The sequence below is a fragment of the Nesoenas mayeri genome, assembly GCF_963082525.1.
Source record: "Nesoenas mayeri genome assembly, chromosome: W".
NCBI classification, from domain to species: Eukaryota; Metazoa; Chordata; class Aves; order Columbiformes; family Columbidae; genus Nesoenas; species Nesoenas mayeri.
Genome location: NC_137553.1, coordinates 15743359 through 15761774, shown reverse-complemented (window position 1 = coordinate 15761774; position 18416 = coordinate 15743359).

Here is an 18416-nt window from a genome sequence, read left to right as displayed (position 1 = left end):
CAAGTCCTGCACCTCAAACCCCTGCACCCAAAGATCCTACTGCCCTAAACCCTGAACCCGCAAATCCTGAACCCCAGACCCTGTACCCCCAAATCAGCCCCCCCAAAACCCTGCCCCCTGTGAAAAATGCAGTTGTGATTCGTGCTAAGATGTTTAATGTTTACAGATATAACCAAATGAAGCATGGGCTCTGAACCTGGAAAAAGGTGTTTAAGTTCCATGTAAAAAGTTATGAAACTTGCTTATGAAGGGAACTAACATTTTAAGGTTTAACTAAGCATATAATGAGTGCCTACTAACGAACTAACTCTTTAAGGCTTAGCCACACAATAAATGCTTAGAGCTTTATGTAAACAATTATGTTAAGAAGAACAGAACTCCATCGAATGCCAAGATAAGAAGTTTTACTGCACCTAGCTGTAAACTTGAGGAGACAAGATAACGAAGATTTACAGCAAAAGGGGGCGCCAGTCTGGTTTCAATCGACTTGGCAGTTTGGGTCCCAGTCAATTCAACATAATAAGCCAAAGGTAAAAAGTTCACTGTGATGAAGCTGAAGGAGCCTTCATCCAAAGACCCCCAAAGACTCCTCCTCAAATTCACCGTGGCACTGCGCAGGCGCAACAGGGGAGGGTTTATGGAAATGGTTATCTGAGACTCATTTTAATCAGAAGTGAGGAAAGGTTATGAATATGTATAGGCGTTCCTGGGGTCATTATGAATATGTAATACCTTACTGTATTTAAGCACACCTCTTATTGTTAGAAGGTGTGCGTGTTGGGTGGAGCAAATCCCCCGCGCACCCAGCGCTGTTTTGCTTATGCTCTAATGAACACGTGTTTAAGGAATACAAGGAATTGGATTAAATGTTGTTTATCCATAGAAAAAGCGTAAGTTAGTTATTTCACCCCCGACCCTACACCCCCAAATCCTGCACCATCTAATCCTCCACCCCCTTAGCACTGCACCCCCAAAACCTGCACCCCTAAACCCTGTAGCCCAAACCCCTGCACCTCCAGATCCTTCCCCCAAAACCAATGCAGCCCCAAAACCAATGCAGCCCCAGATCCTGCTACCCCATACCCTGCACCCCCAAACTCTGCACCCCAAAATCCTGCACTCTCATAACCCTGCACCTCAAATAATTCCCTCGACCCTGCACCCCTAAAACATGTAACCCCAAACGCTCCACTCCCAGATCCTGTACCCCTAAACCCTTAAATCCCAAATATTGCACCCCCAGATCCTTCCCCAACACCCTGCACCCCCAAATTCCCCACCTGAAACCTTGCCCCCCCAGATCCTGCCCACCCAACCCTGCACCACCTAATCCTCCACCCCCTAACCCTGCACCCTTAATATCCTGACTCCCAAAACCTGCACCCCCAAATCCTGCACCCCAAAACCCCTCCACTATCAAATCCTACACCCCAAATCCTGTTCTCCCACACAATGCACCCCCAAACATTGCACCCTCAATTACCCTGCACCTCGACATCCTGCTACCCTAGACCCTGAACCCCCAAACCCTGAATGTGGAAATCCTGCATCCCAAATCCTCCATCCCCACAACCCGAACCCCCAAACCCTGCACTATAAATCCTGTTGTCTAAACCCTTCACCCCAAAACCCTGTGCCCTCAAATTCTGCCTGCCAAAAACTTGCATGCCAAACCCTGAACTCCCAAATCCTGCACCCCAAATCCTGCACTCCAATATCCTGCCCTACCAAGCCTTGGACCCCAAACCTCTGCACCCCAAGACCCTGCTAGCCTAAACCCTGCACCCCCAAATCCTGTCTCACCAAGCCCTGTACCCTAAAATCCTGCACCCACAAATCCTGCACCCCAGTTCCTCAAGACGTGAAACCTGCACCACCAACCCTCACTCTAAAGACCTGCACCCCCTAATGCTCCAACCCCTAACACTGCATCCCCATATCCTGCACTCCAACACCCTTCACCCCCAGATCCTGACCCTGAAACCCTGCACCCCAAAACCTGCACCCTGAAATTTTTCCTCCCCAAACACTGTACCTCTAAACCCTGCACCCCACAACCTTACGCTCCCAAATTCCCCTCCCCAAATCCTGCCCCTCTAAACTCTGCACCCCCAAATTCTGCACCCCACAACCCTACACTCCCAAATTCTGCCCCCCCAAATCCTGCCCCTCCAAACCCTGCACCCGCGAATCCTACACCACATACACCCCCAGATCCTGCACCCCCAAAACTCTGCACCTCCAAACCTCCACTCACTGTGCCCCCAAATCCTGCAGCCTTAAACGCTACACCCTGAAACCCTGAACCTCCAAATCCTTGCCCCCTCAAATCCTGCTGACCAAAACTTGGCACCTCTAAATCCTGCACCCCAATATCCTGCCCCTCCAAAACCCTATACCCCCTAAACACTGCACCCCAAATCCTGAACCCCAAATCTGCACCCCCAAACCCTGAACCCTCAAATCCTTCATCCCCAAAGCCTTCACCCCTCAAATCCTGCACCCCTGAAATCCTGTTCCCTAAAACCCTGCACCCCCAAATCCTGCACCTCCAGGTCCTGAAACCAAAACCCCTGCACCCCAAAATACTACACTCCAAACCCTGCACCTCAAACCCTGCACCCTCAAATCCTGCAGCCCAATCCCGGCACCCCAGAGCTGTTTAGCACGAAATCTTGCACCCCCAGTTCCTGAACACGTGAAACCTGCCCTCCCAAACCCTCACCCCAAAACCTCGCAGCCCCCAAATAATTTTCATTCAAATCTCACACCCCAAACTCGTACACCCAAAGATATTGTACCCCCAAACTCTGCACCCCAAACCCCTGCACCTCCAGGTTCTGAACCCCAAAATCCTGCTCCTCCAAACACTGCCCTACCAAACCCTTCAGCCCAAACCCTGCACCCCCAAATCTTGCCAACAAACCCCTGCCCCCCAAGCCCTGCAACCCTAAATCCTGCACCCCCTCATCCTGCCCCCCCAAATAATGCACCCCCAAACTTTCAATCCCCAAATCCTGCACCCCCAGGTCTTCAGCACACAAACCCTGAAACCCCAAACCTGCCCCCCTAACCCTGCAAACCCAAATCCTGCTCTCGAAAAGCCTTCACCTGAAACACTGCACACCAAAACCGTATGCCCCCAGATCTTGCAGCCACAAAACTCTGCACTCCCTATCCCTGCACCCCCAGCTCCTCAACACCTGAACCCTGCACCTTCATGTCCTGGACCCCAAAACCCTTAACCCCAAATCTCAGCAACCCCAAATCTTGTACCCACAGATCCTTCCCCCAACACCCTGCAGCCCTGAACCCTGTGTCCCAAATTCTGTCTCCCTTAACCCTGTTCCCCCAGATTCTGCACCCCAAAACTCTGCACTCAAAGGTTCTGAACCCTAAAATCCTGGTCCCCCAAACCATGACCCCAAAAACCTGCCCCCCCAATTCCTGCACTACCAAACTCTGCACCCCAAAACTCTACACCTCCAAATCCTGAACCCTTAAACCCTGCATCCCCAAATCCTTCCACTCCCAAACAATGCACCCCAGATCCTGAACACTTGAAACCCGCATCCCCAAAACCTGTACCTGGAAATTCTGAACCCCCCAAATCGTCCAGCCCCATGTCCTGAACCTCCAAATCCTGCACCTTCAAAATCCTGCCTCTCCAAGCCCTGTACCCTAAAGCCCTGAACCTCAAAAACCTGCACCCCCAAATCAGACACCCCAGATGCTGCATTCCCAAATGCTGCACCCGCAGATCCAGCCCCCCCAAACCCTGCACTCCCAAATCTTGCACCCTCAGATCCTTCCCCCAACAACCTGCACCCCAAATCCTTCCCCCAATCCTTGCAACCCCTAAACCTCTACCCCAGGTTCTGAACCCCCAAACCTTGCACCCCCAATTCTGCCTCCCCAAATCCCACAACCCCAAACCTGTTTTCCTTCAAATCCCCTAGAACTTCCACCTCTAACTCTTTCACCACCAGATCCTTTCCTGTACACCCTGCACCCCAAAATCCTGCATCCCCAAATACTGAACATGTGAAATCTGCACCCCCAAACCTTGCACCCCAAATCCTTCCCCAAAATGCTGCATGCCCTAAACATGCAACCCCAAATGCTGCATCCCCAAATCCTGCCTCCTACAACTCTGCACCCCCAAATCCTTAAACCCATAACCCTGCACCCCCAAATCCTTGACCCCATAACCTTGTATCCCAGATGCTGCACCCCAAAACTCTGCACCCCTAAATCCTGCACCCCCAAATCTTGCACGTCCAAACCCATCTCCCAAAACCCTGCACCCCTGAACTCTGCTGCCCCAAACTCCGCACTCAAAAACCTTGCATCACCAAATCCATCACCCCCAGATCCTGCTCCCCAAAACCTTGCACCCAAAATCCTGCCCCACAAGCCCTGCAGTCCCAAAGCCTGCACCCTGAATTCCTGCACCCCCAGATCATTTACCCCAAATCCTTCACCACAAACTCTGCACCCCAAACCCTTCACTTCGAAATTCTGTCCCTCAAACCCTTCACCCCAACATCCTACACCCCTAAATCCTGCACCCCCAGATTGTGCACCCCAGAACTCTGCACACCCAAACCCTCACCCCAAAGCCCTGCACCCCTAAATCCTGCCCTACCAAACCCTGCACCCCAAGATCCTGCTACCCTAAACCCTGAACCCCCAAATCCTGCACTCCCAAAACCTACAACCCCAAATGCTACGCCCCGAGATTGTGGCCCCCAACCCTGCACCCTGAAATCCTGCACCCCAAAACCCTAAAGGTCACACCGGGGTTTGTATCATCGTGTTCTGGAACATTCTCAGTGGATCAGGTCTGTGTCAAGAGTGTGATGGAAACGAAAAGAGAGAACATGGGAGAGAACAGTGGGAAGGATGGAGGGACAAGAGTGAAGGTAAATACCAGAGAGAGCATGTACAGATCAGTAGTGATCACCCCCAAACCTGCACCCTTAAATCCTGCTCCCCCAAACCATACACCCTTAACTCCTGCACCCCCAGTTGCTAAACACATGAACCCTGCACCCCCAAACCCTCACCCCAATTCCCGCACCCCCAAATCCTGCCCTATCAAATGCTGCACCCCAAAACCCTTCACCCCAAGATCCTGCTACCCTAAACCCTGAACCCCCAAATCCTGCACCCCGAAATCCTGCCATCTCAAACCCTGCACCCCGAAGTTGTACACCCCCAAACACTGAAAACCCAAATCCTCCAGAACCATCAAACCTGCACCCTCAAACCTTGAAATCCCAGGTTTTGAACCCTAAAACCCTGCACAGCCAAACCCTGCACCCTGAAATCTTGCACCACCAAATGCTTCCCCCAACACCCTGCTCCCCCAAATCCTGCCCTATGAAACCCTGCACTCCAAAACCCTGCACCTCCTAATCCTCCACCTGCTAACTGCAGCCCCAAAACCTGGACCCCAGAACCCTGCAGCCCCAAAACCTGCACCCCCAAATTCTGCAGCCCCAATCCTGCACCCCCAAATCATCACTCCAAAGTCCTGCACCCCCAAATCCTGCCCTACAAAACCCTGTACCCCAAACCCCCACACCCCAAGATCCTGCTACCCTAAACCCTCCACAACCAATCCCTACACCCCCAAATCCTGCACCCCTAAATCCTACACCACCAAACCTTGCACCCCCAGATCCTTCCCACAAGACTCTGCGACCCCAAATCGAGCACCTCATATCCTGCACTTCAAAACACCACACCGCTAAACCCTCAACCCTAAATCCTGCCGCACAAACCCTGCACCACCAAATCCTGTCCTACCAAACTTTTCACCCTAAACCACTGCACCCCAAATTCCTGTTATCCTAAACCCTGGAATCCCAAATCCTGCACCCCAGATCCTGCAGCCCCAAAGCCAGCATCCCAAAATCAGGTCCCCCCAAACTTGCACTGAAAACCCTGTACCCCAAAATCCAGCATCCCCAGATCCTGCACCCTCAGATCCTCCTGCCAAAAACCCTGCACCCCAAACCCTACACCCCGAAATTCTGCACCTCCAAATCCTGCACCCCCAGTTCCTGAACACACAAACCCTGCACCCCCAAACCTTCACCCTAAAGTCCTGCACCCCCAAATCCTGCTCTACCAAACCCTTCACCACAGACCCCTGCACCCCCAGATACTGAATTCCAAACTCTGCACCCCCTAATCCTCCATCCCCAAACACTGCACCCCCAAATCTTGCACCCCCAAATCCTGCAACCTCAAGTCCTGAACCTTCAAACCCTGCACCTGCAAATTGTGCCCCCCAAATCCTGCACCTGCAGTCCCTGAACACGTGAACCCTGCATCTCCAAACCCTCACCCCAAAGCCCTGCACGCCAAAACCCTGCCCTACCCAACCCTTCACCCCAAGATCCTGCTACCCTAAACCTTGAACCCCCAAATCTTGCACCCTCAGATCCTTCCCTCCCAAAACCTTCATCACCAAGTCCTTCACTCCCAAAACTCTGCAACCTCAGCTCCTGAACACACAAAACCTGCACCCTGAAACTCTCACCCCAAACACATGCACTCCCAAATCCTGCTCTACCAAACCCTGAACCCCAAACCCTGAACCCCCAAACCCTGCACCCCTAAACCCTGCACCCCAAACCCCAGCACCCTCAAATCTTGCACCCCTGATCCTGACACTCAAACCCTGCAGTCTCAAGTCCTGCACCCCAAAATTCTGCCACCCCAAGACTGCCCCCACCTAACCCTAACCCTGGCTCCCCAAACCCTGCACCCGCAAATCCTTCTCCCCCCAGTTCCTAAAGATGCGAAACCTGCAGCCCCAAACCCCTGTACCCCCAAACCTCAAACTCTGCACCCCAAGATCCTGCACCCAAAAATCCTGCACCCCCAAATCCTGACCCCAATCCCTGCACTCCCATATCCTGCACCCCAAGATCCTGCTACCCTAAACCCTGAACCCTGAATCCCCAAAACCTGCACTCCCAAAACCTACACCAAATGCCATGCCCCAAGATTGTGGCCCCCAACCCTGCACCCCGAAATCCTGCACCCCCAGATCCTACACCTCAAAATCCTGCACCCCCAAAACAATCACCCCCTAACACTGCACTCCCAAATTCTGCAGCCCCAAACCATGAATTCCCAAACCCTGCACCCGCAAATCCTGTCCCACAAACCCTGCATTACAAAACCCTGCACCTCAAAACCCTGCACACCTAAATTCTGCACCCCCAGGTCCTAAACATGTGAACCCTGCATCCCCAAATCCTCACCCCAAACCATGCCCCCAAAATCTTGCACCCCAAGACCCTCATCCCAGACCCCTGCACCGCAAGATCCTGCACCTCAAAACCTGCACGCCCAAATACTGCACCCCCAGATGCATCCCCTATTCCTCCATGCACTAACACTGAACCCTCTAATACTGCACCCCCACGACCTGAACCCCCAAACCCTGCACCCCTAAAGCCTGCAACCACAAACCCTGCACATCAAAACCCTGCACCCCCTAAACATGCCTCTCCAAACTCTTGACCCCCAAATCATGCACCCCAAAAACAGGCACCCCCAAACCCTTCCCCACCAAACCCTGGACCTCCAATTCCTCCAGCCCCATGTCCTGAACCCCCAAACCCTACTCCCCAAAACTCTGCAACCCCAAATCCTGAATTCTCAGCCCTTGTGCCTCAAATTCTGCTGTCCAAACTGTGCACCCCAAAATTCTGCCACCCTAACCCTAACCCTGACTTCCCAAAGCCTGCACCCCAAAATCCTGCACCCCCAGATCCTTTACCCCAAATCTTTCACTGCAAACCCTGCACCCCCAAACCCTTCAACTCGAAATTCTGTTCCCCAAACCCATCACCCCAACACCCTACACCCCTAAATCCCGCATCCCCAGATCCTGCCCCCCAAACCCTACACCCCAGAACCCTGCACCCCCAAATCCTGCATCCCCAGTTCTTAAAGATGTGAAACCTACAGCCCCAAACCCTGCCCTACCAAACTCTGCACCCCAAGATCCTGCACCCCCAGATACTGACCCCCAATCCCTGCACCCCCATATCTTGCACCCTAAGATTCTGCTACCCTAAACCCTGAACCCCCAAATCCTGCACTCCCAAAACCTACAACCCCAAATGCTACTCCCTGAGATTGTGGCCCCCAACCCTGCACCCCCAAATCCTGCACCCTTAGATCCTGACCTCCAAACCCTGTACCCCCAACAATGAACCCCCAAATTTTGAACCCCAAACTCAGCACCCTTTAATGCTCCACCCCCAATACTGCATGCCTAAACCCTGCACCCCAGAACCCTGGACCATGAAACCCTGCACCCAAAACCCTGCACCTGCAAATCCTGCCCCCAACATGCTGCACCCCAAAATTCTACACCTCCAAATCCTAAACCCTTAAACCTTGCACTCCCAAATTCTTCCCCCAAAAAACAATACACCTCAAACCCTGCACCCCCAGATACTGCAGCCCCTAACTCCACCCCCAAACGCTGCACCCTCAGATCCTGTGTCCCCCAACTCTGCACCCCAAATCCTCCACCCCCACGTCCTGAACCCCTACATCCTACACCCCCAAAACCTGCACCCCTAGTTCCTGAACATGCAAACCCTGCACCCGCAAACCCTCACCCCAAAGCCCTGCAGCCCCAAGTCCTGCCCTACTCAACCCTTCACCCCAAACTCTTTCACCCCAAGATCCTTCTACCCTAAAACCTGCACCCTCAAATACTGCCCCCCCACTCGTGAACCCCCAAACCCTGCACCTGCAAACTCTACTCCCCCAAAAGCCTGCAGCCCTAAATCCTGCACGCCCAAACCCTGCTCCCCAAATCTCCACCCTCACGTCCTGAAGCCACCAACCCTGTACCCCTAAAACCTGCACCCCAAACTCCTCACCCCGAAATCTTGCAACCCCAGATCCTTTCCCCAACACCCTGCACCCCCAGTTCTGCCTCCCCAAACCCTGTACCCCAAAACCCTATACCCGAAATCCTGCCACCCCCAACTTGCACAGTAAAACCCTGCACCCCCAAATCCTGCACCCCAGGATCCTACACCCCAAAACCCTGGACCCCCAGACAGAATCAGAATCACAGAATCACAGAGTGTTAGGGATTGGAAGGGACCTCAAAAGATCATCTAGTCCAATCCCCCTGCTGGAGCAGGAACATCTAGATGAGGTTACACAGGAAGGCATCCAGGCAGGTCTTGAATGCCTCCAGAGTAGGGGACTCCACAACCTCCCTGGGCAGCCTGGTCCAGTGTTCTGTCACCCTCACTGAGAAGTTTATTCTCAAATTTAAGTGGAACCTCTTGTGTTCCAGTTTGAACCCATTACCCCTTGTCCTATCATTGGTTCTCACCAAGAAGAGCCTGGCTCCATCCTCCTGACACTCACCCTTTATATATCAGTAAACATTAATGAGGTCACCCCTCAGTCTTCTCCAAGCTAAAGAGACCCAGCTCCCTCAGCCTTTCCTCATAAGGGAGATGCTCCACTCCCTTAATCATCTTGGTTGCCCTACACTGGTCCCTCTCCAGCAGTTCCCTGTCCTTCTTGAACTGAGGGGCCCAGAACTGGACACAATATTCCAGATGTGGTCTCACCAGGGCAGAGTAGAGGGGAAGGAGAACCTCTCTGGACCTACTAACCACCCCCCTTGTAATACACCCCAGGATGCCATTGGCCTTCCTGGCCACAAGGGCACAGTGCTGGCTCATGGTCATCCTGCTGTCCACCAGGACCCCCAGGTCCCTTTCCCCTACGCTGCTCTCTAATAGGTCATTCCCCAACTTATACTGGAACCTGGGGTTGTTCCTACCCATATGCAAGACTCTACACTTTCCCTTGTTAAATTTCATCAGGTTATTCCCCGCCCAACTCTCCAGCCTGTCCAGGTCTCGCTGGATGGTGGCACAGCCTTCTGGCGTGTCAGCCACTCCTCCCAGCTTCGTGTCATCAGCAAACTTGCTGATAGTACATTCTATTCCCTCATCCAAATCACTGATGAATATATTGAATAATACCAAACTCTGCACACCCAAACCTGCAACACCGAATCCTGCACCCTAAAATCCTGCCTCACCGAGCCCTGTAACCTAAAGCCCTGCACCCCAAAAGCCTGCAACGTAAATCCTGCACCCCCAAATTCTGCACCCCCAAATCCTGCCTCACCAAGTCCTGTACTCTAAAGCCCTTCTCCCCAAAAACCTGCACCCCAAAACTGTACACCCCCAGATCTTGCACCCCCAAAACACTTCACCCCCAAACCCTGCACCTCGATCCTCTGCACCTTGAAATTCTGCACTTCCAAATCCTCAAACCCTGCACCCCCAAAACCTTCAGCATTAGGTCCTGTCCCCAAAACCCCGTTCCCCAAAACTCTGCATCCGCAAATCCTGTTCCACAAACCCTGCACCCCCAAACTCTTCACCCCCAGTTTTTGAACACACAAAACCTGCTCTTCACCTCAAAATCCTGAACCCCAATATCCTCTTTAAAACCCTGCATCCCAAGCCCTGAACTAGAAAATCCTGCCCTGCACCCCCCTGTACCCCTCAAAACCTGCATCCCCAAACCCTTCACCCCCAAACTTTGCATCCCAAATTCTGCCCCTAACACTGCACCCCAATACCCTGCACCTCCAAACCCTGCAATCCAAAACTCTTCATCCCTAAATCCTGTCCCCCAAAAACTTGCACCCTGAAACCCTGCACCCCCAAATCATGCCCCCTCAAATCCTGCCCCCTGTGGGGTGCAGGGTTTAGTATTGCAGGATTTGGGATGCAGGATCTATGGTGCACAATTTGGGCATTCAGGACCTGGGGGTGCAGGGATTGGGGATAAAATTTTTGGGGGTGCAGGCTTTTTAGGTGCAGGATTTGGAGGTGCAGGATTTGTGGGTGCATGGTTTGGAAGGGAAGAGTTTTGGGGTGCAGGGTTAGAAGGTGCAGGGAGATGGGGTGCAGTGTTTCGGGGTGTAGGGTGTTACAGTGCAGGATCTGGAATGCAGGTTTCAGGGTGCAGGGTTTGGGTTTTCAGGAGCTATGGTTGCAGGATTTCAGGGTGCAGAGTTTTGGGGTTCAGGATTTGGTGGTACAGGGTTTTGGGGTGCTGTTTTTGGATATGCTGAATTTGGGGGTGCAGGGTTTGGGTGTGCAGTGTTACGGATTTCAGGACCTGGGGATGCAGGTGGTGCATTGTTTTGGGTGTAGGATTTTGGTGCATGGGATTTGAGGGTTCAGGGTTTGGGGGTTCAGTATCCAAGTAATCCAAGTCCTGAACCCCAGAACCATGCACCCCAAAACTCTGCACCTCCAAAACCAGCACTCCCAGGTCCTGAACTCTCAAAACTCTGCACCCCTAAACCCTGCACCCAAAATCCTGCACCCCAAAACTCTGAACTCCCAAACCTGGCCCTATCAAACCTTCATCCTAAAATCCTGCACCCCAAAATCCTTCTCCCCAACCCTGCACACCCAAATCCTGAACCCTAAAACCCAGCACCCCAGAACACTGCACCCCCAACTCTTACCCAAAAGCCCTGCACCCCCAAATCCTTCTACCCTAAACCCTGAATCCCCAAATTCTGCACCCCCAGATACTTTCCTCCCAAACCCTGCACCCCAATACCCTCAACCTCCAAAACCTACACCCTGCACACCAATTCCCTCAACCTCCAAAGTCCTGCACTCCCAGATCCGGCCCCCTAAGCCCTTTGCCCTCAAATCTTACACCTCCAAATCCTACCCCCCAAACTCTGTGTCCCAAACCCCTGCACCACAAATCCTGAAATCCCAAACCCTGCACCCCCAAATCCTGACCCCCAAACCCTGCACCCCAAACTCCTGCACCCTCAAATCCTGCCTCTGAAAAACTTGCATCCAAAACCCTGAAATCCCAAATCTTGCACTGCCAAACCTCTACACCCCAAATCCTGCACCCCAATATCCTGCCCTACCAAATGCTGCACCCCAAGACCCTACACAACAAGACTCTGCTACCCTAAATCCTGCACCTCCAAATCCTGATACCCCAAATCCTTCCTCACCAAGCCCTGTACCCTAAAATCCTGTACCTGCAAATCCTGTACTCCAGTTCCTCAAGACGTGAAACCTGCACCACCAAACCTCACCCTAAAGACCTGAACCCCCAAATCCTGCAATCTAAATCCCTGCACCCCCAAATCATGCCTAACCCTTCCCCCACAAATCATGCAACCCCAAATCCTGCACCTAGCATCCTCCACTCCCATAACCCTGCACCCCAAATCCTTCCCTCAGTCCCTGAACCTCCAAACCCCACACCCCCTAATGCTCCAGCCCCTAAAACTGCATCCCCATATCCTGCACCCCAACACCTTACACCCCCAGATCCTGACCCCAAAACTCTGCACCCCAAAACCTGCACCCTGAAATTCTTCCTCCCCAAACACTGCATCCCACAACCCTACGCTCCCAAATTCTGCCCTCCCAAATCCTGCCCTTCCAAACCCTGCACCCACAAATCCTGCACCACATACTCCCCCAGATCCTTCACCCCCTAACACTGTGTCCCCAAATCCTGCAGCCTTAAACTCTACACCCCAAAACCCTGAAACCCCAAATCCTCACTCCCTCAAATCCTGACGTCCAAAACTCAGCACCTCTAAATTCTGCACCCCAACATCCTGCCCCTCCAAAAGCCTACACCCCTTAAACATTGCACCCCAAATCCTGAACTCCAAATCTGCACCCCCCAAATCCTTAAACCCTCAAACTCGTTGTCCCAGTTGCTGCACCCCAAAACCCTTCACTCTAAATTCTGCACCCCCAAATCCTTCCCTCAAACCATTCACCCCCAAATCTTGCACGTTCAAACCCATCCCTCAAAACCCTGCACCCCTGAACTCTGCTCCCCATACCCCGCACTCCAAAACCTTGCACCACTAAATCCATCACCCCCAGATCCTGCTCCCCAAAACCCTGCACCCAAAATCCTGCCCCACAAGCCCTGCAGCCCCAAAACCTGCACCCACAAGTCTGTCCCCCAAACCCTGTACCCCAAACCCTCACCACAAAGGCCTGTACCCCCAAATCCTGCCCTATCAAACCCTTCACCCCAAGATCTTGCTACCCTAAACCCTGGGTATGGAAATATATTGGAAGATATTGGCAAGGAGATTAGTTAAATGTAAATACGCTCAAGTGACTTGCATCTGTCTGTAGAAAAAGCACATACATCACACTAATTGTTTTACTGACCTTGTATGCTTGATGAGTAGAACCTCTGTGTTAGATAACATAGGCCTGTGAGAAACTCTAGACAACTTATCACTATGTCTGAGATTCCTGCTTTGTTGTGAGAAAGAGCGGGAGGCTGTGCCTGCCTGAAGCCTTGAAATACAGGCGAGCTCAGCAGGCCCAGTGATCTTCCAGCAGGGCTGAACTTACCAGCACCTGCATCCCCACTTGTGTTACCTCTGCATGGGAGCTTAGGTGCTACTTCAGAGATCCCCCAGTAGAGAGGTAACTAAAATAAAACTTGCTCTTTGCAATGCATTGGTGGCCTCTGGCTCTTCTTGTGATGTGCTTGCGTATGTGTACACACCCTGCACCCTCAAATCCTGCACCCCCAGATTATTCTCTCACAAACCCTGCACTCCAAAATCCTCTCCCCCAAAACCATACACCCTCAGATCTTGCACCAAAACTCTGCACCCCCAGTCCCTGCACACCTAAACCCCAAACCCTCAAACTCTGCACCCCCAGATACGTCTCCCCCAAACTCTGCTCCCCAAAACCCTGCACCCCAAATCCTGCCCCCAACAATACACCACCAATCCTTGAACCCCCAATTCCTGCCCTACCAAACTCTGCACCCTAAAACATTGCACCCCTAAACTCTGCACCCCAAACCCTTCACCCACAAATCCTGCACTGCCAGATCCTGCACCCCAAACTCTGTACCCCAAAACCTCCCCCGACTCTGCACCCCCAAATACTGACCCTCAAACCCTTCACCCTCAAATCTTGCAGCACAGACTCCTGCACCCCAAGATCCTGCGACCCTAAACCCTGAACTCCCAAGCTCTGCTCCCTAAAATCCTGCACCCCAGGTCCTTTCCCCAACACCCTGCTCCCCCAAATAATGCATCCCCAGATCCTGTACCCCAAATCCCTGCACCCCAAACCCTACACCCCCAATCCTTGCAACCCCAAATACTTTTCCTTCCAATCCCGCACCCAAAAAACGTACGCCCCAAGATCTTGCACCCCAAACCCTGCACCCCCAATCCTGCAACCCCAAGTCCTGCACCGCCAAGTCCTTCAACCCCAGGTCCTGAACACCCGAAACCTGCTCCCTCAAACCCTGCTCCCCCTAAACTTTGCACCCCCAAATCCTGACCCTCAAACCCTGTACCCCCAAATCCATCCACCCTAAAACCCGGCACCCCAGAACCCTGCACCCCCAAATCCTTCACCCCCAGTTCCTAAAGACATGAAACCTGCATCCCCAAATCCTGCCCTGCCAAACCCTTCACCCCAAACCCTGCACCCAAACCCTACACCCCCAATCCCTGAAACCCAAATTCTGGGACCCCACCCCCAAAGTCCTGCACCCCCAAATCCTTCCCTCCCAAATCCTGCACCCCAAAACCTGGCACCCCAGAACCCTGCAACCCCAAACCCTGCACCCCAAGATCCTGCACCCCCACATACTGTATCCCCAAACCCTGCACCCCAGGTTCTGAACACCCAAACCGTGCACCCCCAAATCCTGCATCCTCAGGTCCTCCTCCCAAAAACACTGAACCCCAAACCCTACACCTCCAATCCCTGCACCCCCAAACCCTGAAACCCCAGATTTTGCTCCCCCAAACCCTTTGTCCCCAAACCCTGCACCCTCAATTCCTGCACCCCCAAAACCCTGTGCCCCAAACCCCTCTACTCCAAATCCTGCCCCGCCCAACTCTGCACCCCATAAATCAACTGCCCCCCTGAACCCCTAAAGCCTGCAGCCCTCAAACTCTGCACCCCCAAACCCTACAACCCCGGATCCTGCAACCCAAAACCGTGCACCCCCAAATCGTGAACCCCAAAACAATGCAACCTAAAATCCTGCCCCACAAGCCCTGCACCTTAAAACCCTGCACCCCAAAACCCTGCAACCCCAAATCCTGCAACCCTACATCCTGAAATCCCAAACTCTGAACCCCAAAATCTGCACTTTCAAATCCAGCACCCCAATATCCTGCACCTCCAAATCCTGTACCCCCAGGTCCTGAATGCCCAAACTGTGTCCCACCATCCTCATTTCCTGCACCCCCAAAACCCTGTGCCCCAAACCCATCTACTCCAAATCCTGCCCCGTCCAATTCTGCACCCCAAAAATCAACTGCTTCCAAGACTTGCACTTAAAACCTGGCACCCCAAATCCCTCACCCGCAGATCCTTCCCCCCCAAACCTTGCACCCCAAAACATTCCTGCAAACCCTGCACCCCCAAAACCTGTAAACCCAAACCCAGCACCCCCAGATCCTGCAGCCTAAAACCTTGAACCCCCAAACCCTGCACCCCTAGATCCTTCCCTCCCAAATCCTGCACCCCCAATTCTGCTGTCCAAACTGTTCACTCCAAAACCTGCACCCCCAAATTCTGCCCCCCAAACCTTGCACCATTAAACCCTGCACCCCGAAATCCTGCATCCCAATATCCTCCACTTTAAAACCCTGCACCCCCAAACCCTGCACCCCCAACTCCTGCACCCCCCAATCCTTTCCTGCAAACCTTGTAGCCCAAAATCCTGTCCCCCAAAGCCTGCAGCCCCAAAACTCTGCACCCCCAAATCCTGAACACCCAAATCCTGCATCCCCAGTTCCTGCCCCCATAACCTTGCACCCCAAATCCTGCAATCCTGAACCCTGCACCCCAAATTCTGCACACCTAAAACTTAACCCCCCAGATCCTGCACCCCATCCCCCAAATCCTGCACCCCAGAACCCTGCACCTCCAAACCCTCCACCACCATACCCTGCACCCCAAACCCCTGCACCCCTGATCCTGCATTGCCAAACCTTTCACCCCCAAACCCTACACCCGAAATCCTACACTCCCCAACTTGCACCCTAAAACCCTGCACCTCAAAATCCGTACCCCTGAACCCTGCACCCCCTGATCCTGCACCTTAAAACCCTGCACACCCAGACCCTGAATCTCCAAACCCTGCCCCCCCAAATCTTTCACCTCCAGATCCTTCCACCAAGCCCTACACTCCAAATCCTCCAAACCCAAATCCTGCACCCCAGAACTCTGGGCCACCAAATTCTACACCCCCACATCCTGCCCCCCCAAACACTGCACCTCTAAATCCTTCCCTCCAACACCCTGCACCCTCAAACCCTGAACTTGGAAATCATGCCCTCCCAAATCCTGCACCCCCAAACCTGCACCTGCAGATCATGCCCTACCAAACCCTTCACCCCAAATCCCTGCACCCCAAGATCCTGTTACCCTAAACCCTTCACCCCAAATCCTGCATTCCTATATCCTGCCCCCCCAAACCTTGCACCCCCAAATCCTGCACGACCAAACCCTACACCCCAAGATCCTTCCCTCCCAAACTCTGCACCTTCAGATCCTGCACCCAAGGATCCTGTCCCCAAACTTGCACCCCCAAATCCTCCAACCCCACATCCTGAACCATCAATCCCTCCTGAGCAAAAATTCTTAACACTCAGATCCCATACCCCTAAATCCTGAACCCTCAAATCCTGCACCCTCAAATCTTGCACCCCAAAATATTTAACCCCAAACCCTGCACCCCCAAATTCTGCACCCCCAAATACTACCCCCAACAATGTACTCCCAAACTTTGCATCAATTCTTGCCCTACGAAACCCTGCACCCCCAAACCTTGCACCCCAAAACCCTCACCCCAAATTCCTACACCTCAAAATCCTGCACCCCAAAACCCTGCACTCTCAAATCCCGAACCTGAGAAAGAATAATAGAGACCGACAAAGTCTGACAGAGCCCAACAGACTCAAACAGAGCCCAAAAGAGCCTGACAAAGTCCGACAGAGCTCGACAAAGCCTGTCAGATCCTGACAGAGCCCAAAAAACTTGACAAAGACTGACAAAGCTCGCCAGAACCCGACAACGACTGACAGAGCCTGACAGACACTGAATAAGTAGGAGAAAGCCAGAGAGACTCCACAGAGACCGAGAGGGATCAACAGAGCCTGATGGAGCTCACCAGAGCCTGACAGAGCCCTACAGAGCCCAATAGAGCACGACAGTGCCTGAGAAAGACCGCAGAGCACAACAAGCCCTTACAAGGCCTGACAGAGCCTGAAAGGGCCTGAACAAAGCCTGCCAGAGACCGACAGTGCCCTCCAGAGCCCTCCAGAGCCACACAGAGCCCAACACAGGCCTACAGAGCCTGAAAAGGACTGTAAGAGTCCAACAGAGTGTGATAGGGTCCAACAGAGCCTGACAGAGCCCGAAAAAGCCCGACACAGCCCAAAAAATTCCAATAGAGCCTGACATGGCCCGACAAAACCCAACAGAGCATGACAGAGCTCAACAGAGCCCGACAAAGCTCAAAAAGTCCCAACAAACCTGACAGAGTGTGACAGAGCCTGACAAAGCGTGATGGAGCCCGACAGAGCCCGATAGAGTCTGACAAAGATCGCCAGAGCCCGACGAAGATTGGCAGAGCGCGACAGAACCTGTCAGAGCCTGACAGAGCCCAGACGAGTCCGAAGAGGCCTCACACAGCCCGACAGAGCCCGAGAGGGACAGACAGAATCCGATAGAGACTGACAGAGCCTGACAAAGCCCAACAAAGCTCAAAAAATCCCGACACACCTTACAGAGCATGACAGAGCCCGAAAAATTGTGATGGAGCCAGACAGAGCCCAGACGAGTCCGAAGAAGCCTCACACAGCCCGACAGAGCCTGACAAATCCCGTCAGAGCCTGGCAGAGCCTAAAAAAGCCCGAAAAAGCCTGACAGAGCCCAACAGAACCCATCAAAGCCTGACAGAGTCTGAGAGGGCCCAACAGAGCCCGATAGAAACTGACAGATCCCAACAAAGCCTGACAAAGCCCAAAAAAGGCTGAGAGAGCCTGAAAAAGTCAGACATAGTTTCACAGACCCCGAGAGGGACAGACAGAGCCTGACGAAGCCTGACAAAGCGCAACGGAGCCCGACAGAGCCCGGGAAGTCCCGACAGAGTCCAGGAAGGCCCAACAGAGCCCAAAAGAGTGTGAGAGAGCCTGATAAAGTTGGACAGAGCTCGAGAAAGCCCGTCAGATCCTGACAGAGCCCAAAAAACCCAACAAAGACTGACAAAGCCCGCCAGAACCCGACAATGACTGACAGAGCCGGACAAAGCCCGACAAA